Source organism: Dasypus novemcinctus, chromosome 26 (genome assembly GCF_030445035.2).
Source record: "Dasypus novemcinctus isolate mDasNov1 chromosome 26, mDasNov1.1.hap2, whole genome shotgun sequence".
In the NCBI taxonomy this organism is placed as follows: Eukaryota; Metazoa; Chordata; class Mammalia; order Cingulata; family Dasypodidae; genus Dasypus; species Dasypus novemcinctus.
Window position 1 is genome coordinate 12,305,800 of NC_080698.1, and position 26,597 is coordinate 12,332,396.

General features: G+C 41.3%; 1 protein-coding gene across 2 annotated transcripts in view; it reads right to left on the bottom strand.

Annotated features, from left to right (window-relative positions):
* Nucleotides 1-26,324, bottom strand: part of DCAF1 (DDB1 and CUL4 associated factor 1) — a 92,664-nt gene extending 66,340 nt beyond the window's left edge. The window contains exon 1 of one of the 2 annotated variants that reach the window (XM_058288141.2): nucleotides 26,235-26,324. The gene's annotated coding sequence lies outside the window, so the exon portion shown is untranslated. Of the gene's footprint in view, nucleotides 1-19,249; nucleotides 19,476-26,234 lie in introns of those variants that run through there. The other variant, XM_004451771.4, reaches the window with a different exon arrangement.
* Nucleotides 26,325-26,597: the final 273 nt, after the last annotated feature.

Here is a 26,597-nt window from a genome sequence, read left to right on the forward strand (position 1 = left end):
TATAAAAGTGACTGCCATTCAGACTACCTGAGTAATTACTGTGTACATAATGGCATGCAGTTAGTTTCTTTAGCCTTAAATGGAGATGCTTCCATTACTCATTCAAACACATAAACAGCAAGAATAACTAAACTTGGGAAATGTCTTGTTAACTTCTTAGAGAACTACATGGTCCAAAGAAAAGAATGCAAAGAATGCTAGACTAGAAACGAAGAGATTAGATGTTAGCCTTTTTCCTTGCCAACCAACAGTCAAAACAATATTTAACCTGGCTATGAATACACAACTAAGAGCCACTAAATCAGAAGAATACAATGAGAATGACAAAAATTGTGGATATCAGTTCCTTTAAAGTATTTGGAGGAAAAAGGAATATAAATTTTCTATTGCTGTAGTAAAAATAATTACTATACACAGTAAAATTTATATCATGGCATTTTTCTTTATTATAAAATGCAGCAATATGATATATTAAATAAGTTTAGGTAAAAAATACAGAAACGTCTTTATGGACATGTACTAGGCCTCTCCTTTATGAAAGGTTCCCCAGGAAAGATCATAAGCTGTTTACCTGAATATAAATGAATTAGGATCTTCTGAAGATCAATGTTTGTGAATAGTTACTGAGGACTACAAAGGCTGGATGCAGTATCACAAAATTAGCATCGCTGTCAAAGTTAAAATAATTTTAGCAAAAACTGATGGAAAGTATTAAAAAAGTTAAATGATAATGGAAATGAAACTTGTAAGTGAGCAAAGTAGACATTAGGGTTTTGGTTTTGTTTTGTTTTTTTAAATACACTTTTATTACAGAAGTTGAGACCTTACAAAACAATCATGTACATGTGTAGGATTCACATATAACAACACATCACCAACAGACCACATCGTTTGGAACATGTTAGATTTTAAGATAATATCATCAGACTTTTACAACTAACATGGTCTATAGTGTATATTTGGCATATTTTTTCCATATCCCCCCTATTATTAACACAGTACATCTTTGGAATTGATGCAAGAAAATTACAGTATCGCTGTTAACCATAGTCTATAGGTTAAATTAACTGTATTTTTCCCATGCCTTTCCACATTCCCACCATCCTTTAATAGTGACATACATCCGTTCTAGTTCATAGGACATTCCTGCATTTGTATTATTTTTTTAAAAGATTTATTTATTTCTCTCTCCCTCCCCCCTCCCCTGGTTCTATGTTCTCTGTGTCTATTTGCTGCGTCTTCTTTGTCCGCTTCTGTTGTTGTCAGCGGCACCAGAATCAGTGTTTCTTTTTGTTGCGTCATCTTGTCGTGTCAGCTCTCCGTGTGGGCGGCGCCATTCCTGGGCAGACTGCACTTTCTTTCGCGCTGGGCGGCTCTCCTTACGGGGCGCGCTCCTTGCGCGTGGGGCTCCCCTACGCGGGGGACACCCCTGCGTGGCACGGCACTCCTTGCACACAACAGCACTGCGCATTGGGCCAGTTCCACACGGGTCAAGGAGGCCCGGGGTTTGAACCGCAGACCTCCCATGTGGTAGAAGGACTCCCTAACCACTGGGCCAAGTCCGCTGCCACATTTGTATTAACCACAATTCTCATCCACTTCTGGGTTCACTGTTATTCAGTCCCTAGATTATTCTCTAATTTTCTTTCAACTGACATTTACATCCCTAAACTACTCTTTACTGTCACAATCCCATTTATAAACCTGCTGCCACAAAGGCTGCACCATTTTATAATCCCACCAACAATGAAAAAGTGTTCCTATTTCTCCACATCCTCTAAAGCATATACTGTTCTCTTTTTTAAATAATAGTCATTCTATGCAGTGTAAGATGATATCTCATTGTCCTTTTGATCTGCATTTACCCTAAGAGTTTTTTTTAAATATTTTTATTGTCTTTTTTTTTTTTTAAAGATAAACAGATCACACAAAATGTTACATTAAAAACCACTAAGAGGGAAGCAGATTTGGCCCAACAGATAGGGCGTTTGCTACCACATGGGAGGTCCAGGGTTCAAATCCAGGGCCTCCTGACCTGTGTGATGAGCTGGCGAACGTGCAGTGCTGATGCGTGCAAGGAATGCCCTGCCATGCAGGGGTGTCCCCTGCGTAGAGGAGCCCCACGCGCAAGGAGTGCACCCCATAAGGAGAGCCACCCAGCGTGAAAAAAGTGCAGCTTGCCAGAAATGGAGCCGCACACATGGAGAGCTGATGCAGCAAGATGATACAACAACAAAGAGAAACACAGATTCCGGGTGCTGCTGACCAGAATACAAGCAGACACAGAAGAACACATAGCGAATAGAACACTGTCAAAATCTTACTACTAATCACAGTTCTTATCTTACATTTGGTGTGTTTTCTCCCCAACCCATCCTATTATTATTTTTTAAATATATACTTTATAAGACAGAAGTTGTAAACTTATAAAACAATCATGCACATGTGCAGAATTCCCAAACAATACCCCTCCCTCAACATACCACCATGTGGTGTGTCATTTGCTACAGATAAATAATTATCATCTGATTATTGCCACGTCCATAGTGTACATTTGGCTCACATTTTCCATACCGCCTCATTAGCAACACAGTACTTTTTTTGCATAGACACAAGAATATTATATTACTACTGACCACAGACCATAGGACACTCCAGCTGTATTTTTCCCATGCTTCTCCACATTCCCAACAGCCTGCAATAGTGATATACATTTGTTCTAGCTAAAAAAGGACACTCTTGCATCTGTACCATCAACCACAATTCCCACCCACCTCTTAGTTTACTGTGCTATCCAGTTTCTAGATTATTCTCAAGCATTCTGACAATTGTCATTTACATAACTAGACTACCATTTTCAGTCACATCCCCATTTATAAACTAGCTGTTACTATGTGTTACCACCCACTCCACACATTTTCACAATTTTACAGTAAAGCTAATTAAAACTGTAACATACATTAAACATCAGTAGTCCACTCAGTCCTTATCTCCCTTAAGAATCCACCACCTTGGGAAATGGACTTGGCCCAGTGATTAGGGCACCCATCTACCACATGGGAGGTCCGCAGTTCAAACCCCAGGCCTCCCTGACCCGTGTGGAGCTGGCCCATGCGCAGCGCTGATGCGCTCAAGGAGTGCCATGCCACGCAGGGGTGTTCCCCGCATAGGTGAGCCCCACGCGCAAGGAGTGTGCCCCATAAGGAAAGCCGCCCAGCGCAAAAGAACGTGCAGCCTGCCTAAGAACGGCGCCACTCACACAGAGAGCTGACACAAGATGACACAACAAAAAAAAGAAACAGATTCCCGTGCCACTGACAACAACAGATGTGGACAAAAGAAGAAAGATGCAGCAAACAGACACAGAGAAAAGACAACCAGGGCGGGGAGTGGGGAGAGGATAGAAATAAATAAATAAATCTTAAAAAAAAAAAAGAATCCACCACCTACCACCAGGTATTGAAGGTATTTTCCAATAATTTCTTCTAGAAGTTTTATGGTTCTTGCTTTTTCGTTTTTTTATCCATTTTGAGTTAGTTTTTGGATAAGGTGTGAGATAGGGGTCCTCTTTCCTTCTTTCAGCTATGGATGCCCAATTCTTTCAGCACCATTTGTTGAAAGGATTGCTCTGCCCGAGCTGTGTGTGATAGGCTAGTGAAAAATCACTTGACCATATCTGTGAGGGTCTGTTTCTGAACCATAAATTTAATTCCATTGGTCTATTGTGTCTGTCTTTAGGCCAGTACCATGTTGTTTTTACCACTATAGGTATGTATTATGATTTAAAGTCTGGATATGAGGCTTCACTTTTCCTTTTTATGATGTTTCTGGCTACTCAGAACTCCTTACCCTTCCAAATAAATTTAATGATCGTGTCTTCACTTTTTTCTTTAATGCTGGTAGACTTTTTATTGGGACTGCATTAAATCTGTATTATCAATTTGAGTAGAATTGACATCTTAATGATATTTAGTCTTCCAATTCATGAGCACGGAATGTTCCTCCAGTTATTTAGGGCTTTGATTTGTTTAACATTGAGTTTTCTGAAGACAAGTGCTTTACATCATTGGTTAAGCTTATTCCTGACTTTGAGTTTTATTTGTCATATTTTTATTTTTACCACTCTTTCAACACTTTTAGTTGCTTTTATTGATATAATCTTCACTTCTACACTCTCTTCCAGGCCCCTCTCTCCTGTCTTTCAGGCTCTAGCACACCCTTTTGTAGTTCCTGAAAATCTGGTCTCATGCTTAGAAATTCTCTCAGTTTCTGTTTATCTGTGAATATTCTAATTTCACCCTGTTGCTTTTATTGATATAATCTTCACTTCTACACTCTCTTCCAGGCCCCTCTCTCCTGTCTTTCAGGCTCTAGCACACCCTTTTGTAGTTCCTGAAAATCTGGTCTCATGCTTAGAAATTCTCTCAGTTTCTGTTTATCTGTGAATATTCTAATTTCACCCTCATTTTTGAAAGACAGTCTTGCTGGATATAAGATTCTTGGCTGGAGGTTTTTCTCCTGTACTATCTTAAATATATCATACCACTGTCTTCTTGCCTCCATGGTTTCTGATGAGAAATCAGCACATAATCGTATTGGATATCCCTTATATGTCATGCACTGCTTTTCTCTTGCTGCTCTCAGAATTCTTTGTCTTTGGCCTTTGACATTCTGATGAGTGTTTGTCTTGGAGTTAGTCTATTTGGATTTTTTCAGATGGAGTACACTGTGCTTCTTGGACATGGATATCTATGTCCTTCAATAGGGTTGGGGAATTTTCTATCATTATTTCTTTAAATATTCCTTACGCCCTTTTCCCCTTCTTTTCTCCTTCTGGGACACCCAGGACACAGATGTTTGCACACTTTTTGCTGTCATTTATTACCCTGAGACCTTGTTCAATTTTTTCCATGTTTTTTTCTTTATCTCTTCTTTGGTATGTTCACTTTCAGAGGCCGTTTCTTCAAGCTCACCAATCCTTTCTTCTGCCTCCTCAAATCTGCTATTATATAATTCCAATGTTTTTCTAATTTGATTGATTGCACCTTTCATTCCCATAAGATCTGCTGTTTTTCTATGCATGGCTTTCAAATTCTTCTTTGTGCTCATCCAATGTCTTAACATCCTTAATCTCTTTAGCCATCTCATTGAATTTATTAAGGAGACTTGTTTGAACATCTATAATTAGTTGTCTCAACTTTGTGTCATCTGGAGGCTTATCTTGTTCCTTTAACTGGGCCACAGCTTCCTGTTCCTTGGTGTGGATTGTAATTTTTTGTTGGTGTCTTCGCATCTGGCTTACTAGAGTATTTTTTCTGGGTGCAGTTTTTCTCTCTAATTTAGGGCTTCCTATCATCTCTCCCTTGCTGGTTATACAGTAGGAGTCAAGCAGGTAGTTGGTGCTGTAAGCTGTGGAGGCTCAAGCTGCCCTCATTGCACCAGGGACCAATGAAGCTTCTTCCAACTTCCTCCTCTGCCAGGCGTAGGGACAGAGTCACAGCTATGTGGAATAATCCACGTGTAGGCCTAGACTGTAGTTGCCTAGAGAGACTGATGAAACTTCACATCCCTTTCTCCCCTACCTGGGGCAGGGATGGAGCTGCAGGTGTGGGCAGTGATCTATGCAGTGCAGGTCCTAAGATGACCACAGTTGCCCTGGTAGACTTCTGATTTTCAGTCCATGCCAGCCAAAGTTCCCTGCAGTTACCTGTATAGGCTAGTGCAGGGCTCCTCAGCCTCCTCCCTGCCAGAGGCGGGGCTGAAGTCTAGGCTAGGGCTGCAGGCCAATCTGCGTGAAACTGTCAGCGTGGCTTCCCCTCAGGCTGAGGGAGGAGTCAGAATGGTGGCTACTGGCCTCTTTCTGACTTGGGTTGGTTCTCACCCCAGCTGTTCCCAGGGTTATCTCTTAGCCAGCCAAGACTCCCAATCAGTAGCTGAAATCAGCAGCCAACCATCTCCTCTTCCTGTTTCTGGGAAATGGAGCTTCCAATTCCCATCACAGAGCAGCTCCTGGGCAGCTCGTGCCCTCAGAGTAGGATGATCACCAGCCTCCGCAGCTTGACCGGTAATTTCCCGGAGAGGCTGGCGCAGGTTCCTGCAGCTTCCTCCCTGCTGGAGGTGGCACTGGGGTCTACACTGGAGCTGAAATCTGACCTGGATGGGAAGAAGCCGGTCCCCACCAGCACTAGGATTTTCAGTCTGCCCCGCTTCCCCTCATGCCAGGCAGAGTTAAGATGGCAGCTCCCAGCCTCTTTCTGACTTGGACAGGCTCAAGCTTTAGCTGTTCTCAGGGTTATACTTTAGCCCATTGAATTTCCTCATCAGTAGCTGAAATTGGTGCCCATCCGTCTCTTCCTTCTCCATTTTGGGGAAGTGGAGCTTTCGATTCCAGCCGAACAGCTCCTGAGGCGGCTTGTGCCTCCAGTGGAGGATGGGCACCAGCCTCCAGCGTAGAGCACTCTACTTATAAGTCTTCTCTGCCGATGGGCAGTCTCCTCCTTCCACTCCCCCAAGGACATTGCAGAATGCTCTTCTGGCCTCCTGGAGCCTCCAAACAGGTGCTTCAGCTAGCTCCAGAGCGCTCTGGGTGTTTGCTAACTGCCCTGTAGCAGAGCTGGCTCTAGGAGATCCTCTAAGGTGTAAACGTTTTGAATTTTGAGGAGGTCCCATTTATCTATTTTTTTTTGTTACTCATGCTTTGGGCATAAGGTTTAAGAAACTACCACCTACCACAAGATCTTGAAGATGTTATCCTATGTTTTCTTCTGGGAGTTTTATGATTGTTGTTTTTATATTTAAGTCTTTGATCCAGTCTGAGTCAATTTTTGTATAAGGGGTGAGATAGGGGTCTTCTTTCTTTCTTTTGGATATGGCTATCCAGTTCTCCCAATACCATTTGTTGAACAGACTGTTCTGGCCAAGATGGGTGGGCTTAATGGTCTTGTCAAAAATCGCTTGAATGCAGATGTAAGGATCAATTTCTGTATTTTCGATTCTGTTCTATTGGTCAATCTGTCTGTCCTTATGCCATTATCATGCTGTTTTTACCACTGTAACTAGGTAATATGCATCAAAGTCAGGAAATAAGAGTTTTCCAACTTTACTCTTCAAGATATTTTCTGCTAGTCAGGGCCCTTTACCCTTCCAAATAAATTTGATTAATTAGCTTTTCCATTTCTGCAAAAACTGCTATTGGAATTTTTATTGGGATTGCACTGAATCTGTAAATCAATTTGGGTAGAACTGACATCTTAAAGATGTTTAGTCTTCCAGTCCACAAACACAGAATGTCCTTCCATTTAAGTTTTGTTTGGTTTCTTTTAGTAATGTTTTATAGTTTTCTGAATACAGGCGCTTTATGTCCTTGGTTAGGTTTACTCCTAAATATTTGACTCTTTTTGTTGCTACTGTAAATGGAATTATTTTTCTGAAAGAAATTCCTCAGACTGCATATCAGTAGTGTATAGAAAGTTATTGTTTTTTGCTTATTCATCTTGTATTCCACCCACTATGCTGAGTCACTTATTAGTTCTAGTGGTTATACTGTGTTTTTTTTCAGGATTTTCTAGATATAGGATCACATCAATGAATAGTGCAAGTTTTACTTCTTCCTTTCCTATTCAGGCGCCTTCTATTTCTTTATCTAGCCTAATTGCTCTAGTTAGAACTTCTGGCACAATATTGAATAAGAGTGGTGACAGTGGGCATCTTAGTCTTTTTCCTGATCTCAGCAGGAAAACTTTCAGTCTTTCACTGTTGAATACAGTGCTACCTCTGGGTTTTTCATATATGCACTTTACCATACCGAGAAAGCTTCCTTCTATTCCAATGTTTTGGAGTGTTTTTATCAAGAAAGGGTGCTATATTTTGTCACATGCCTTTCCTGCATCAATCAAGAGGATCATGTGATTTTTCTTCCTCAGTTTATTAATAGTTTATTACATTAATTGATTTTCTTGTGTTAAACTACCCTTACATACCTGGGATAAAATCCCTTGATCATGGTATATAAGTCTTTTAATGTGCTTTTGAACTCATTTGCAAGTATTTAGTTGAGGATTTTTGCATCTATATTCACGAGACATATTAGTCTACAAATTTTTTTCATATCTTTACACAGTTTGGGTATTAGGGTGTTGTTGGCTTCATAGAATGAATTTAGTGGCATTCTTTCTTTTCAATTTTTTGGAAGAGTTTGAGCAAGACTGGTATTAGATCCTCCTTAAATGACTGGCAGAATTCACCTGTGAAGCCATTTGGTACTGGGCTTTTCATCTTTGGGAGTTTTTTGTTTTGTTTTGTTAAAAGATTTATTTATTCCCCACCCCCACCCCATTGTCTGCTCTCTGTATCCATTTGCTGTGCATTATTCTGTCTGCTTGTCTTCTCTTTAGGCAGCACCAGGAACCAATCCCGGGACTTTCCAGAGTGGGAAAGAGGTGTTCAATCTCTTGCACCACCTCAGCTCCCTGGTCAAATGCATCTCTTAGTCTCTCTCCTCTGTGTCTCTTTTTGTTGCATCATCTTGCTGCACCAGCTCTCTACTTGGGCCAGCTTGCCACATGGGCCAGCATTCCACTTGGGCCAGCTTACCACACAGGCTAGCATTCCATGCAGGCCAGCTCTCCACTCAGGCCAGCTTGCCTTCACCAGGAGGCCCCAGGAATCGAACCCTGGACCTCCCATATGATAGACGGGAGCCCAATCACTTGAGCCACATCCGCTTCCTTTTGGGAGGTTTTTGATGACGGTTTCAATCTTTTCACTTGTGATTGGTTTGTTGAGGTCTTCTATTTCTTCTAGGGTCAGTGTAGGAGGTTCACATGTTTCAAGGAGTTTTTCCATCTCATCTACATTGTGTAGTTTTTTGTCATACCATTGTTCATAGTATCCTCTTATGTACTCTATTATTTCTGATTTTTTTAAATAAAAATTTATCTCTCCCCAACCCTTCGTTGTTTGCACTTGCTATGTCTGTTCATCTTCTTTGTTTCTTTAGGAGGCACCAGTAACCAAACCCAGGACCTCCAATGTGGGAAGGAGGCACCTAATCACTTAAGCCACCTCCATTCCCTGCTTTGTTGTGTCTCTTGTTATGTTTCTCCTCCTGTGTCTCTTGTTGCATCATCTTGTTGTATCAGCTTGCTGTGCCTTCCCATCACATCAGCTCGCCATCCTGCTTGTCCTCTTCAGGAGGCACTGGGAACCTCTGCCCCCTACTTTTTTTGTGTCTCTCATTACATTTTTCTTCTTATGTCTCGTTGCGTCCTTGTTATGTCAACTTGCTGTGCCTGCCTGTCGCACCAGCTGACTGTCTTCTTTAAGGGGCACCAGAAACCAAACCACGGACCTCCCATGTGGTAGGAAGGAGCCCAAAAGCTTGAGCCACATTCACTTCCCTCATTTCTGATTTTATTTATTTGCATCTTCTCTCTTTTTTTGTTATTCTAGCTAAGGATTTATTGATTTTGTTGATCTCAAAGAACTTTTGGTTTTGTTGATTATATTATTGTTTTGTTCTCTATTGCATTTATTTCTGCTCTGATCTTTACCATTTCTTTCCTTCAGCTTGGTTTGGGATTAGTTTGCTATTCTTTTTCTAGTTCATCCAGGTGTGTAGTCAGATCTTCAATTTTAGCTGAGTGAAGCAAGCCAGACACAAAAGGACAAATACTGTATGAATGGGCTATTATGAATTAATTATATTATGTAAACTCGTGGAGTTAATATTAGGACATAGATCACCAGAAAATAGAATGAGTGTAGAAAATGGAAAGCTGAAGGTTTAATCTGTGCAGAACTGGTATGATAAAAAGGTTGTTTGTAAGTCTTTGGAAAGGAACAGAAATGATGAAAGTACATCATAGTGTAACTAGCAGAGCTATTATACAGGTAAGACAGTGGCTGAAAAGGTAAACCTAAGGTCACTTATTTTACTAGAAGGAAAGCTAAAAGATGTAACATGGGACTGTAAAACAGTGAAACCTCATGTAAAATATGAGTATGACTGATACTGCTAAGACTTTTTACAAGATATAAATATAAATATAGTAGAGAGAAGGAAACAGAATAGCAGCTATGTATGGTAGGGGAAGTACTGAGAGATTGAGAAGTGATGAGTTTTATTTGTTTTTAAGGCGGTACAGGGAATTGAACCTAGGACCTTGTACATGGAAAGCAGATGCCCAATCACTGAGCCATATCCACTCCCTAATGAGAGTGATAGTTGAGTTTTTTATTTGTTTGTTTGTTTAGGAGGTACCAGGGATCAAACCCAGTCACATACATGGAAAGTAGGCACTCAACTATTTGAGCTATATCCACTCCCCTGTTTTTTGTTTTCTATTATTATTATTATTGGAATAATGAAAATGCTCTAAAAATGACTGAAGTGATGAATGCACAACTATATGCAAATGCCACTACTGTACACTGTGGATGGCTTTATGTTTTATTAATATGTACAATAAAATTGATTTGTTAAAAAAGAAAATAGAGAAAAATCAACAAAACCAAAAGCTGGTTCTTTGAGAAAATCAATAAAATTGATAAACCCATAACTAGACTAACAAAAAAAAAGAGAGAAGATGCCAATAATAAAAGCAGAAATGAAAGGGGGGAAGTTAGAACTAACGCCACAGAAATAGAAAGGATCATAAGAGGATATTATGAGATATTGTGTACCAACAAACTAGACAACCTAGATGAAATGGACAAATTCCTAGAAACGCATTAACAGCCTACACTAATGCTGCAATTAATACAAGAATCTAACAAGCCAATTACAATTAAAGAGATAGAATGAGTCATCAAAAGTCTCCCAATGAAGAAAGATCGAGGAAATATTGCTTCACAGGTGAATTCTACCAAGCATTTAGAGACAAATAACAATCCTGCTTAAATTCTTCCAAAAAAGTGAAGAGGAGGGAAAATTACCCAACACATTTTATGAAGCCAACATCACCTTAATACCAAAGCCAGATAAAGATACAAGAAAATTAAAGAACAAGCTCTCTAAAGAACATAGATGCAAAAATTCTCAACAAAGTATTTGCAAATAGAATCCAAAAGGATATCAAAATACTTATAAAGAAGCAGGTAGCTCAGTGGTTGAGTGCCTGGTTCGCATTTAAGAGGCCCCTGGTTCAAACCCCAGTACCTCTTAAAAAAAAACACAACATATATACTATGACCAAGTGGGATTTAGTCCTGATATGCAAGGGTGCTTCGACACAAGAAAATAAAGTAATATACCACATTAACAAATTGAAGAGAAAAAAAAAATACATGATCATCTCCATCAATGCAGAAAAGGCATTTGACAAAATCCAACATCCTTTCTTGATAAAAAACACTTCAAAAAACAGGTATAGAAGGAAAATTCCTCAATATGATTAAGGGTGTATATAAAAAAGCACAGCCAACATCATACTCAATAGGGAAAGACTGAAAGCTTTCCCTCTAAGATCAGGAATAGGAAAAGGACACTCACTGTCACCGCTGTTATTCAGCATTGTGCTAGAAGTTCTAGTTAGAGCAATTAGACAAGAAAAAAATAATAAAAGGCATCCAAACAGGAAAAGAAGAAGTAAAACTCTATTTGTGGATGACACGATCTTATATTTAGAAAATTCAGCTAATAAACAACTTTAGCAAAGTGGCAGGATAGACGATCTACATGCAAAAGCCAGTAATAATGTTTCTGTACAATCCGAGGAGGAAAATCAGGAGAAAAATTCCACTTACAATAGCAACAAAAAGACTCAAATACCTAGGAATCATTTAACCAAAGAAGTAGAGGACCTATATGTAAAAAACTACAAAACAATGCTAAAGAAAACCAATGAAGACCTAAATAAATGGAAAGATATTCCATGTTCATGAATTTAGAACTAAATATTATGAAGATTTCAATACTACCCAAATTGGCTTACAGATTCAATGCAATACCAATCAAAATTTTAACAGTCTACTTTACAGAAATAGAAAATGCAATTACCAAATTCATTTGGAAGGGAAAGTCCACCCAAATAGCCAAAACCATTCTAAAAAAGAATTGCATTGTTCTTTAACTGCCTGACCTTGAAGCATATTACAGAGCCACAGTGGTCAAAACAGCATGGTACTGGAATAAAGACAGACACCTCAATCAATGCAAAAGAATTAAGAGTCCAGAAATAAACCTCATCTATAAGGTCAATTTAGCTTTTGACAAACCTACCAAATCCATGTCACCGAGACAAAACAGTCTCTTCAACAAATGGTGCTGTGAGAACTGCATATCCATGACCCAAGAATGAAGGAAGACCCCTATCTCACTCCCTATACAAGAATCAACTCAAAATGGATCAAAGACCTAAATATAAAAGTCAGGATCATAAACTACTAGAAAAAAATGTAGGGAAATATCTTAAAGATCTTTTTTCATGTTTGTCTATTTTTTGTTTATTATTACTGAAATAATGAAAATGCTCTAATAATGACTGAAGTGATGAATGCACAACTATGGGATTATACCAAATACCACTGATTGTACACTATGGATGAACTGTGTACTTTATTAATATGTAACAATAAAATTGATTTGTTTAAAAAAAAAGAAGACTTTGTGGTAGGTATTGGTTTCATGGACATTACACCCAAAGCATGAGCAACAAAGGATAAAACTGATAAATAGGACTTCCTCAAAATTAAAGTTTTGCACCTCAAAGGACTTTGTCAAAAGGATGAAAAGGCAGCCAATATATTCTCAAAGGGAGAAAATATTTGGAAATCACATACCCAGTAAGGGTTTTATCCCTGACATATAAAGAGATCCTATAACTCAATAATAAAAAGAGAAATGACCCGGTTAAAAAGTGGGCAAAAGACCTGAATACACATTTGTTTAAAGAAGAAATAAAAATGGTAAAAAGTCACATGAAAAAAATGTTCAACATCACTAGCAATAAGGGAAATGCAAATCAAAGCTATAATGAGATATCATTTCACACCTATTAGAATAGCCACTATTAAAAAGACAGAGAACTACAAGTGTTGGAGAGGCTCTGGAGAGACAGGAACACTTACTCAGTTAGTGGGAATGTAGAATGGTACTGCCACTGAGGAGGACTGTTTGGCAGTTCCTAAAAAAGTTGAATATAGATTTGCTACGTGACCTGGCAATACCACTACTAGTATATACCCAGAACTGAGAGCAATGGTACCAAGTGACATCTGCACACTTAAGTTCACAACGGCATTATTCACAATTGCCAAAAGATTGAAAAATTAAAAAAAAAAAAAAGATGGAAACAACCCAGGTGTCCATCAACCAATGAATGGATAAAAAAACACGGTGTATGTACACGACAGAATATTACACAGCTCTAAGAAGAAACGAAGTCATGAAGCATAAGACAACATGGATGAACCTGGAAGACATTAAGTTGAGTGAAGTAAGCCAGACACAAAAGGACAAATACGATATGATTGTGCTATTATGAACTAAATATATTGTGTACACTCATGGAGTTAGTAACTTGAATATGGGTTACCCAGAAAATAGAAAGAGGTGAGGTTAACTTGTGTAGTATCGGTAAAATGATGAGTGTTAATCTCTGTAATAAATACAAAAGGTGAAATCACAACATAATGTTTGTACTGTATGGGTATGACGGATGAAAGTAAAAGTCTAAGGTCACATATGTAACTAAAAGGAAAGCTAAAAAATGTAACATGGGACTGTACGGCACAATAAAACCTCATGTGAAATATGAATATGGGTAATACTATGTATACAAGACTGTTTTTCTTTGAAACTGAACAACTGTGTGTTGTTGTTATAAGACATTAATATCAGACAAAAAATTATGCTAAGTGAAAGAAACCAAACACAAAGTACTACACACTGTATGATTCCATTTATACAAAATGTTCATATAAATCAATTTATAAAGATGGCATCAGACTAGTGGATATGTAGGGCCTGGGAAGGACTATGGAGGGGTGTCTTTTTGGAGTAATAAAATTATTCTAAAATTTTTTGTAGTGATGAATGCACAACATTGAGATTATACTAAAAGCCATTGGTTATACACTTTAGACAGACTGTATGGTATGTGAATATATCTCAATAAAACTGCTTAAAAAAATAAATGCGGAAAAGAACAAGCGAAAAATAGCAGCTATGTACAGTAGGGGAAGCAGAGAGAGACTGAGAGGTGATGAATTTTGTCTGTCTGGTTTTTTGTTTTTTATTATCATTATCACTGAAATAACAAAAATGCTCTACTTAGGATCAAAGTGATAAATGCACAACTACGTGATTAGTATACTTTGGATGGATTGTATGGTTTATTAGTATGTACCAAAATTGATTTGTTTAGAAAAAAGAAAAGAAAAAACTATTAAAATTACTAAATCAATTCAGCAAAGTTGCAGGATATAAGATCAACACACAAAAATCCGTTCTTTCTATATACTAGTAATGAACAATTCAAAATTGAAATTAAAACAAGTCCATTTTAATATCAAAAAGATAAAATACTTAGAAATAAATCTGACCAAAAAGGCACAAGGATTGTGGAAAACCACAAAAGATGCTGAAAGAAATTAAAGACCGAAGTAAATGGAAGATTATCCTATGCTCATGAATTAGAAAACTGAATATTTTTAGGACTGCAAAACTACCTCCACCCCCCAAGGGATCTACAGATTCAGTGCTATCTCTCAAAATCCAAATGACTTTTGTTTTTGCAGAAATGGAACCACTAAACCTAAAATTGATATTGAATTGCAAGGGACTCCAAAAAGGCAAAATAATCTTAGAATAAAAGACCGAAGTTGAAGGACTCACACTTCCCCATTTCAAAACTTAACACAAAGCTACAGTAATCTAGACAAGCGATAGACACAGAGAACAGTGGAATGGAACTGAGAGCCCAGAAACAAATAAGGGTGCAAAGACCATTCAATGGGGAAAAAGTAGTCCGTTCAATAATGGTTCTGGGATGACTGCATATCCACATGCAAAAGAAGGAAGCTGCACCTCTACCTAATACAATATATAAAAATTAACTCAAAATGGATGGCAGATCTAAATTTAAGAGTGAAAACTATAAAGTTTGTAAAAGAAAACATAGAGGTAAATCTTCATGACCTTGGATCTGGCAAGAGATTGTTAGAAATGACACTACAAGCACAAGCAACAAAATATAAAATAGATAAACTGGACTTGATCAAAATTAAAAACTTTTATGCAAAAATCACTAACAAGAAAGTGAAAAGACAACTCACAGAATGGGAGAAAACATGCTAATCACGTATCTGATAAGGGTCTAGTATACAGAATATATAAAGAACTCTTACAACTCAATAATGAAAAGACACAAAACACAATTTTAAAATGGACAAAGACAGACACTTCTCCAAAGAATATATACAAATGGACAATAAACACATGAAAAAATGCTCATCATTAATCATGAGGGAAATGCATATCAAAACCACAAAGAGATACTACCTCACACTGACCAGAATGACTACAATCAAAAACAAATAAATAAATAAATAAATAAATAAGCTGATGGGAATCTAAAATAGTGCAGCTGCTATAGACAACAGTTTGGCATTTCCTCAGAAAGTTTTTTAAGAGTTAAACACAGAATAATATGACCTAGAAATTCCACTCCTAGGAATATACTCAAAACAATTCAAAACACATTTCAGGAGTGGATGTCGCTCAAATGGTTAGGCTCCTGCTTCCTATGTATGAGGTCCTGCGTTGTTCCCCGGTACCTCTTAAAAAATAAAAATAAAAAAGTTCACATAAAAACTTGTACATGAATGTTCAGAGCAACACTGTAATAGCCAAGAAGCGGAAACCCAAATGTTCATCAACTGATGAATAGATAACAAAATGTAGTCTATCTCCACAATGGAATATTACTTGGCTATAAAAAGGAATGAAGTACAGATACATGCTACAGTATAGATGGATCTTAAAAACATTATGCTAAAAAAAAAATAAAAATAAAAAAACAAAACATTATGCTAAGCAAAAGAAGCCAGACACAAAAGGTCAAAACAGAATTGTATGATTCCATTTCTATGAAACATACAGTTTAGATAAATCCAGAGACAAACTAGTAGTCGCCAAGGGCTGGGGCTAGCAAGGAAAGTAGTTACTCCTTAATGGGTACAGCATTTCCTTTTGGGTTGATGAAAATGCCTTGGAATTAGATAGAGTTGACAGTGGTAAAACACTGTGAGCATACTAAATATCACTGAATTGTACACTTAAGTGGTTATTGGATAACTACGTTATATGAATTTTAACTACCAAAAATGAGGAAAAAGGATACGAGAGAATGCCTCTTGGATAATTTAAGCAATCAGCCCAGTAGAACACATAAAGGCAAAATAAAAATAAAAATAAAAAAATAAAGACCAAAAAAAAAGCTTAAAAAAATAGTACGTCTAATAAGGATCAATTCAAGGGCATTAAAATATTACAATTTTAGAGTTCAAATAAGAAAGACATATATACTTACTGCATCATTCTCAGAACTCCCAATTAATCTATGTCTAAAAATAGTAACTGGGAATAACGACTTGCCCAGGGAAAAAATAAATTTATAATACCCTAAAATCATATCAATGCTAATTCCTTTTACCATCAATGAAAGACTATTATTAATACAAAATGTAAAAGAGACAATCATCTTGTTATGCACAGGATTGATTCACTGTGTTGTGAGGTTTTTTGGTTGTTGTTTTTTTTTGAGGTACTGGGGCAAGGGACCCCATACTTCATGTGTGGGAAGCCAGCACACAACCACATCAGCTACCGAGTTGTTTTTTTCATTTGCTTGTTGTCCGTTTTTTGTAACTGTTTTTTTAGGAGGCACTGGGGACCAAACCCAGGACCTTCCCATGTGGGAAGCAGGTGCTCAACCGCTTGAGTCACAACCAGTTTCCTCATCTGCAAAAAGGGGCCAGGTGGTTGTGAAAATTCAGAACAATGTAAATAAATTATTTAGCCCATTGTCCCATCCTAGATAGTCACTCAGTGGTAACTACTGTGTCGCTATTAGGCCATGATTTCTGCATACCACTTAAAGAAGTCACTGTAGAACACAGTGAATCAGGAATGGTTGTGCCTTCTAAAAACAACAAGAAACGAAAAAGAAGCACATTTAGCCATAATAAAAAGTTGGAAAAGATTAAAAAGCATTTGCTTTCCTAATTTGGACCACTCCCAAATATACTGTCAAATAAGAAAAGCAAAGTGTAGAACTCTAATATAATATGCCACCATTCATGAATAAAAAGGGATATATATATTTTTAAAGGGGATATATAAAATGTATATAGACATATATATGTATATACATATATACCCATCCCTGGAATAAAACAATAAAATATTCCTGGAAAAATACACAAGAACGGATAATAATCTCTTACTTCTGTGACAGGTAACTGACTTTCAGGGCAATAAAGAAGGGAGAGAGATTTCTCATTATACGTTCCTACTCCAGCTCTACCATTTTTTCCAGTATAAATTTTTGTAACTTTTTAATTAAAACATAAAATCTGGCCCCTTCATTTTTAATCCACAATACTGAATGGCCTATTCAGCAGAAACTATCCCAAAGCCTAAAATAAAGTCCATGTTAAGGAAAGATCCCTTAGGAATGTTATAATCCTGAAAAATGTCTGTTAGCATTTTTCCTTATTAACAAAAAAGGGTGGGAGGATCCAAGTTTAGAGTTTCAAATAAAATTTTACCCAATAGTTACCACGACATATGAAATCATACATAATTTTCTACTGTTGTCCATGACCATCTTTTACAAAAACACAAAGAAACTGGTAATAAACCAACTCCAATCACTTAAAACTATGTGGTTTATTCTACTACATAACACTTCTATTAAATTTAACAATTGTACAACAGGTAGAACAGGAAATCAGTGTTCAGCAACTACCTAGGAGATGTTAAGCATAAAATGATTTCCCTATATTCCCTACAATTCTATTATCTCCTTAACATTTAAAAATATATCACTATGCGGAGTGGATCTAGTTCATTGGTTGAGCGCCTACCTCCTACGTACGAGGGCCTGGGTTCAATCCCAAATACCTCTTAAAAAAAAAAACACTCGAAAATGGATAGTGAATAGTCCTATTAAAAAAAAAATCTTGACAGCATCAAGCAGAAAGATACCAAATCGATTTCCAGTTAGAAAGTCTAAATATACACGCTCACAGAAACCTTAAAAGATAAACACCAGGTAAATGGAAAAAGAAAATAACACTGCTAATGAACTCCTCGCCCTGTACATTAACAAAGCGTTTAGTACAGGAAGATGCTGCTAATATATAACTAAAACATGCAGGCTAATTAAAAAGCTTCATTGAAAAGATAAAGTATGGAAAAGCTGAGACCAACAAGACGTGGACACAAGAGTCACTTGAAACTTAGAAGTACTACAAACACTCCAAAACTACTACTTCAGCAAATGGGCAAAAAGCGCTACCACTGCAGAAAGAGGAAGAGAGACTGAGATCGTCTAGGAAGAACACACCGAGTTAAGCAAACGCCTCTGACACCCTAGTTGAAAACAGCTATAACCCACGGAAATAAGCTCCTGGGAAGTTCGGCGGACACTCTGAGACTGGGCTCCATGCTGCCGGACTATCGCACCTCTCTCCCCGCCCCTCCCCTCCACCCCTCCGCGGAGGCGGGAGGAGTTCCCGGTCCGAGAGACAGGCGGGCGCAGGGGGAGGTGGCACGAGGCCGAAGGAGGGGAGATCCCGCCCAGGTGGCTGGGTTTGGAGGCGGAGACACCATCCGGGAAGGGGGCCGCGTACGGCAGGGAAGATGGAGACCCCCAGACCGTACGGAACAGAGGCTTGGGAGTAAAGAGGTAACTTAGGGAATGAGGGGAGCCCTTCCTCCAGGCAGGGACAAGCATGCCCCTGTCCCCCACTCCGGACAGAAGAGTTACTCTCGGGAAGCTTTTGTCGGAGACCGAGGAAGAACGGAGAGGCCCCGCCCCCGGGCCAGGAATCTGGAGGAGGAAAGGGCCTGTCAGGCCCCGGGGCCAGTCGCCCGGCCGGCCCGGCCCGCCCCCTCCCCGCCGGTGGCCCAGGCAGGTGCCACCCCTCCCCCAGTACGGCGCCCACTCTCCCGCCGGTCTGGCCGCTCGCCCTGTCTTCCCGCTGCCTCCCAGAAAGACGTCTCCCTCCCTTCCCCACTTACCTTCCCCGGCGGCTCCGCCGCTCCCCCCTGACCCCCCCAGCGGCCACAGTTCACACACACCGCCTTAGGTCCCGCACTCACACTCCCTCACTCGCACACACACACACAGCGCGACCACGGCTCCCGAGCGGCCCACATATTATGCGTCACTAGCGCGCTACGTGCCCCGCGCGCGCGCGCGCGCGCGCCGAGTTGGCGCGAGGCTCGCAGGCTAGTGGCGGGTGATGAACGCCTGCGCAGGCGGAGAGAAAAAGAAAACAAACTTAAGCCCCGTTGCCCCCTGGGACATGAAGTTCCGCTTCTTCCTAGGGCACGGCCACCCGTCCGCATTGGCGTTTGAGAACGTCGCCTCCGCGCGTTGAGTTCTGGGATTTGTAGTGTTTTGGTAGACGCGAACTGTGCTGTATACTCTGGCTGCTTCGAAAGGCGGAAGCGGCAAGTGAGCCTCAGTTCCTCGAAAGACCAGACTTTGGCTGCTTGATATCTTCTCAGCACCTTGATACGGTGGGAGCTTAATAATTACTTTCAGTAATTGCTTGAAGGTAACGATGGTCAACCCTGGACTTGACGTAAATTTCAGCCACCGAAGCAGCTCAGAGACCCTCAAATTGAACATCCTCTTTTTAAAAACACATGAGGAAACTGAGTATTGAACTGGGATTAGAACCCTGGTCCGAAGAGTCACGGTTTCGGAGTTCCTCGCACCACAAAGCTCAAATCGTCCCCAATCTTGGACTGCTGACCTTCGACCCAAAGACGTTTCGTAGTATATGTCAAAATTTAAGCCTATCAAAAAGTTGCATATACCGATGACCTCACAGTTCCATTTCTGGGACTCGACCCTACAGAAACGTGTTGCTTAAAAAGGACGATATAGTACTGACTGGAGAAATGCCTAAGACCTAGGGTAAGTGAGCAAAGCAAGGTGGATAATTCTGCATGATCCCCTAAAAATCTTTTTTTTTTTAAGCTAAATATACATATTTTACTAAATTGCATAGGAAAAGAACTCAGAAGACCACACGAAGTGTTCAACAGTGGTTATCCCTAGGGATGGGGAAGAGTGAAGGGAAACCTTTATGTTTTACTGTGTGTACTTTATATTGTTTGGATCTTTTAACACAGGAAATATTCATGTATCCTTTGTAACTTTCTTAAATTAAAAAAAGTTCACTCATCCTTGACAGCCTCATTCAGTAGGTGTTTTCTTACTTGGTTTTCACCTCCCTTGAATGGTTGCTCCCTCCCCCAACTCCTAGCCTCTCCAGAATTTTATATTCTTCCCTGTGTGACAGCAGTGACTCTGTTTCCCCATCATACCTAGAAGACACCAGGATTTAAGAAAATATTTCTTACAAGAATAAATATCAAAAATCACAGTACTGATAAAAAAACAAGGCACTATGATTTGTTTGTTTCTTTGTCTTTCTATTCAAGACCTATCCTGTAGGCATCAATAAATATTTATTAATATTTATTAAATATAAAAATTTATTCCCAATTATTGTATGTGAAGCTGAGAAAAGGAAAAATAAAACAGCCATAGATTAAGTCAGGGCTGACCTTAGAGGTTATCTAATTCAATTCTTTCATTTTGCATTTTAGAAAAGTGAGGCCAAAGAGAGTGAATGACTTGCCTAACATTACACAACAAAGTAACAGCAGCACCAGGATGACTCCTGCCTAGTCAGGGATCCCTCACTGAGGACATTAAAGGCAAATAGGATTCTACAGTTGAGCAGAATCTCTACCTGACAAGATCATACCCAGCCTTCAAGGCCTAACAGAGCTCATGATCTCTCTGGGAATCTTGAACAAACTTCTGGTCAATACTGTACATTTCCAGCTTCCATGCTGTGATGCTCAACTTCCACAACTAGTAAGATACTAAGGCCTGGATGCTCAGTCTCTTGATTCCATTTCCCACTGAACCCATACCCCTATTCCCAGAAAAGAGACCTTCTTCACTTAAATGTGTAACTTGGAACTCACGGCGCAAGATTCTAGAATGTGTATTGGGCATCATCACAGACATCCCCCCTCAGCAATCCTTTCTCCCACCATAACACACAAAATTTACTGTGCTCATCTCAGTTTCTAGAACTTTGTTCACTACCATTTACTTTGTTTGTTTGTTCAGAAGGACTGAACCCAGGACTTCATACATGGGAAGCAGGCAGGACCTCATACATGGGGAGCAGGCACTCAACCATTTGAGCTACATCTGCTCCCCACTACCATTTACTTTGACCTCTGTGGCAAAGCTCCGGTTTGAACCAAGTGTTTTATTCATACTGTTTCCTTTGGTAGGTAGGTTAGCCTCCTTTCTCATTTAGAAGGTAGGTTAGCTTCCTATACAGATGAGAAATCTGAATCCAGAGAGATGGAGCCCAGGTTTGTGGGTCCAGAAGCCATGCTCGTAATGCACCTTTTCTTATATCCTCCAGCACTCTTTCAGCGGACTTTCCTGCCGTGTCTTCTTGGGTCAAGGACCCAAAACACATAGGGATGGAGCGTTCTAGCCTCAAGTACTCTCTGAGGTCTAGCCAGCCAGATGGTGACTTCCATAATGGCTGGAGGTCCAGAAAGGCACAATCCTGTAGGAACTCAGGACCTAACCCACCGCTTCCCAACATTGTCTCCGTCCACCACAAGATGGCACAGCTGTCCTTTGAAAGCCCAACCTGGCAAGCTCAAGTGGCTTTGGGTCTGAGGGACACTGAGGGGGAGCTTTGGAGAAACCAGAGCCCAGGAGGCTAGGGAAGCATAACCAGAGCCATCTAGGGCCTATCCAGCAGCTGTTCCCTCCAGAATCTCTGCATATCTACAATCCATGCAGCCCCTTCCATGCCTGCCACCCAAACCCTACATCCATATACCTGCAGGTACCCCCCAGACCCCCAGACCAGGAAGGATCAGCACTCAGACTTTTCAGGCTGTGCACACATTCCAGGCATGGTCACTGACACATTTCACAGGATAGGTGTTACCCACACATGTACATGGTCACCAAACAGCAAACACTGGTGAACTGGACATACAATCCCGTACCTGCCTGCACTAGGCAGCAGTCCTCACCATCAACACTTTCACATTTAAGAATATGCGAGCACAAAGCCATGGATAAGTCATGTCCAGCTTGGCTCTGGCATGCTGATCCTGAATCACACAGGAGAGATTCCTTGGCCTCTTTGATAGAACTGCTCTAGACTCTGCCCCACCCTACCCTGCCTCCTCACTCCACCTCCCACCCTAGCCTGAGAAAGAAGCAGTTCCCTCTGAAAAGTCAGAGAGCTGCTGGGCAACAGAGAAAGTACCAGAATGACCCAGACCTGGTTCCATCACCAAGGGCTACAGACTCAGGCACCTTCCATCTGCCCCAGCCCCCAAGCCCGCCAATTCCTTGAGGTAGGGAAATTGCCAGCAGCAAGTCCTCTGGGCCCTGACTGCTCCCTCCATCTCTTCCCCCCTATCCCTTGTCTTCCAGCACTTTCTGGATCACCTGTTCCAGGTGCTCCCACCAGCCCATCCCCACCCTGGTGTCACCCCCATAACCCTGGCAACTCCCTGGGGCTGGGAGATGAGGCAGGCTGTCTCACAGCCATTCCTGCTCTCCTGTTGACTGGACAAGACTGTTGCTCCACCTAAGAATATCACAACCCCAGCCTTGCCAAAGAGGAAATCCCTGTCCTTCACCTGATGTCCTGCCCCTGCCTGGGAGGGAAAACATTACCACATTCTCCAAGAGCAAGAGGTGTACAAAGCAACCTTTTCTATCTGAGTATTCCCATGTCCACCACTCATATTTTACAGATGAAGAAACTGAGGCTCCACTAAGGCAAAAGCTTAAGCTCCCGCCTTGTCCAGTGGCCACAGCAGCTGAAGGCTCCAGGAGTCAGTCCCCACACCCTGCCTTCCCAGACACAACTTGATAGAGGGGCCTGGGCTTGAGGGGGAAATGAACAGATACCTCCCATTCCCACCCTATGTCCAACGTACAGGGTCCCCATCCAGAGCAAGGAGCCCCCAGAGGAACCCCATGCCGTATTTATGACATTTATGTATTTTAACTTATTATTTATCTGAAATCCAAACTGAACTGGATGGCACTCCAAGTATTCCCCTACAGTGGCCCCCTAGCTTCTCTTGAATCATCTCCAAAATTTTAAGAAGAAAATCAGAACAGCTACCTCCCAGTAGGTATCATTCAAGATTAGACAGATCTAAGCAGTCAAGGCTGCCTTATCCAAGTGCTCATAATCTGGGTGATATCAGGCTCAAATTCCTTCCTTCTACCCTTCACTGATGATCAGGGATAAGAAAATAGAGTAGTTTCTTTTCCTCTTTATTGGGGAGATTTTGTACTAGGAGAAAGCGCAGCAGTTGAGTGGCCCCACTTACCAGCTGTGGAGCCTCAGCCTAGTTACTCCATCTCTCTTGTACTTCAGTTTCCCTGGCTTGAAAATGGAAATAATACCTCCTTTCCAGTGCTGTTGTGAGGTGAAATATGATAATGCATGTTAAGTGCTAAGCTTGGGGCCTGCTGCATAGTAAGTACTTATTAAATGGTATCTATTCCGATTTTTATTATTGTCCATCTGTACTTGTCCCAATTGAGGTTCTCCAGGACAACCTTAGCCCTGAGTGGTTTCTCTTTGCCCTCAGTACTGCCAGCTAGAGGAAATTGGGCTTCCCATATTTAAATGAGAAACATGCTCCTTACAAGAAATAATCCTGGGCACATTTTTTAGGAGCACTGGAAAGTAATGGAGTATCCATTCTTGGGGGTCACCTGTCCCCTCTCCATCCAAGCAGAGAACTGAAAACTGAGTTTGCCAAAGGGTGGAGATTGGAGGCTCTGCTTCTGGCCTCCTTGTGCTTACAAGGGCTACAGCTAATCAAGGGTGAAGTGCAGTCAAAGTGAAGAAGTCTCTTGGATGTGTAGCTGGACGTGTTGCCCTCTCCAAGCAGCTAATCACCCATGCCTCTCTGCTGGGATAAAGCCTACATCTGGAACTTTTGCCAAGAGCACACTCCCCTACTTCCTTTGGGGCCTCTGGTACGATGGTGCAAGAGTTTGAAATTCTTTTATGAATCCCAAAAAGAAAAATACTATTTTTGAATTGATCCATTGCTGTGGATGTGAGACTCTTTTGATTGGACTACGTCAGTGAGTCGTGACTCAGGTTGAGTCTCCACCCTCTTGCTGGGTCTGATAAAAACAGACAGAGAGATGCATACACACACAGGAGAAAGAAAACTGCCATTTTTGATCCTGCCATGTGAGAGAAAGGAGAAAGTAGAGAGGGAAAGGACTCCAGGTTCACTTACAGCTGCAGAAAGGCAGAGAAGACAGAGACTGAAAGAGGATGCCTGGAAAGAGACAAACCCTATGCTTGGTTGTCCACAGCTGAGCTCTGGGAGATGGTAGATTCTGGAGGGGAAGGCAGGGACCTCAGCAGAGATCAGCCACCATCTTGCTTCACCACACCAGGATTGCCAGTAGCTGACTTTGGTGAGAAAGCATCTCTGATCATGCCTTGATTTGGACATTTCAAGGCCTCAGAACTGAAAGCTTTTACCTTAATAGATTTCCCATTATAAAAGCCAAAACATTTCTGGTACTTCGCATTGGCAGCCCTTTGGCAAACTAAGACAGGTGGTGATGTCACAATCAAAGTAGAGGCCAAGGAGCGGTGGACATGGCCCAGTGGTTAGGGCGTCTGTCTACCACATGGGAGGTCTGTGGTTCAAACCCTGGGACTCCTTGATGCGTGTGGAGCTGGCCCATGCGCGGCGCTGATGCGCGCAAGGAGGGCCCTGCCATGCAGTGGTGTCCCCCGCGTAGGGGAGCCCCACGTGCAAGGAGTGCACCCTGTAAGGAGAGCCACACAGCACGAAATAATGTACAGCTTGCCCAGGAATGGCGCCGCACACACAGAGAGCTGACACAACAAGATGACACAACAAAAAGAAACACAGATTCCCGTGCCACTGACAACAACAGAAGCAGACAAAGAAGACGCAGCAAAATAGACACAGAGAACAGACAACTGGGGTGGGGGGGGGAGGGGAGAGAAATAAATAAATAAATAAATCTTTAATAAAAACAAAGTAGAGGCCAAGGGAGTAGAGGTGGCTCAAGTGGTTAGGCACCTCCCTCCCACATCAGAAGTCCCAGGTTTGGCTCCTGGTGCCTCCTAAAGAAACAAGGAGGATGAACAGACACAAGGAGGGCAAACAACAAGGGTTGTGGCAGAGGGGGTGGGGGGGAATGGATAAATAAAGTAAATCTTAAAAAAAAAAAAGTAAAGGCAAAAGCGGGAAGCAGGAGTGGTTGGCTGGATATGGTAAACCTTGACCCTCACAATGGACCTGTCGTCCAGCACTAAGCAGGGACTTAGAGGAGGAAAAGGGCCAAACTCTGGCCTCCAGATACTCCCAGGGCAGGTCAGATCCCACAGCCTAATTACAAGATGATAACCTGTCATCTCCACTGCTTCCTGGGGCCCTGTCCTTTCCAGAGGCCATGCTCCAGGAAGCACTTGGAGGTTAAGGAGCAGGTGCAGAGCACTTAAGGAGGAAGCAGCAGTCAGAGGTGTTTGGACCTTTTTAACCATCACCCCAACAGTCTTCTTTTGTCTCAGAGATTGTCAGTCCTTTTGGGAGGAAATGACAGTGGAGTCGGCATTAGGGAGTCTATACTGGCTTGGCCTCCAAGATCCCAGAAGCCCTTGTTTGTTGGCAATGTCTGTTTTGTAGCCACAAGACCTTTCCACTGTCAGGTATCTGTGGCCTGACCCATTCAAAGGTACTCTAGAGTCTGCTAAAGCAGACCATGATGGAGACTCAAGTCAGATAAAGCCTCCTGCTCTATCAGTTCCTTTACTTCTAAAGTGCCTGCAGAAGAATGGTTTTGTCTAACGGACAGACGCTGGTCCGACTCCCAGTCAGACACCCTCTACCAGCACCTGGAGTAACCCACCTTCTACTCCTCCTCAATCCTGACTGCCACGTGCGTGGAACCTGGAGATGTTTCCAGAGAGAACCAGGAGTACCCAGTTAGGCCTAGGACTCCAAGTCATCAAGGAGAGGCGTCTCGAGGTGTGGAAAGATATCCTGGGCTCTTCCGGTGGGGCAGTTCTTCTACATTCCCTCAGAGGTGGGGTGTCTCTCTATGAAAATTCACATGATGTTTCCAGGAAGCTGCCCTCTGCCCAGCTCCTCCTTCACCAGGCTCAGACTTGTCACAAAGACAGCGTTTTGTGAAGTCACAAAGCCTGCCACCTCCCCCCAAGACCAGGGACTTGGGCAACCAGGGATCAGTGAGTTTGGGGAGGGCTTCAGA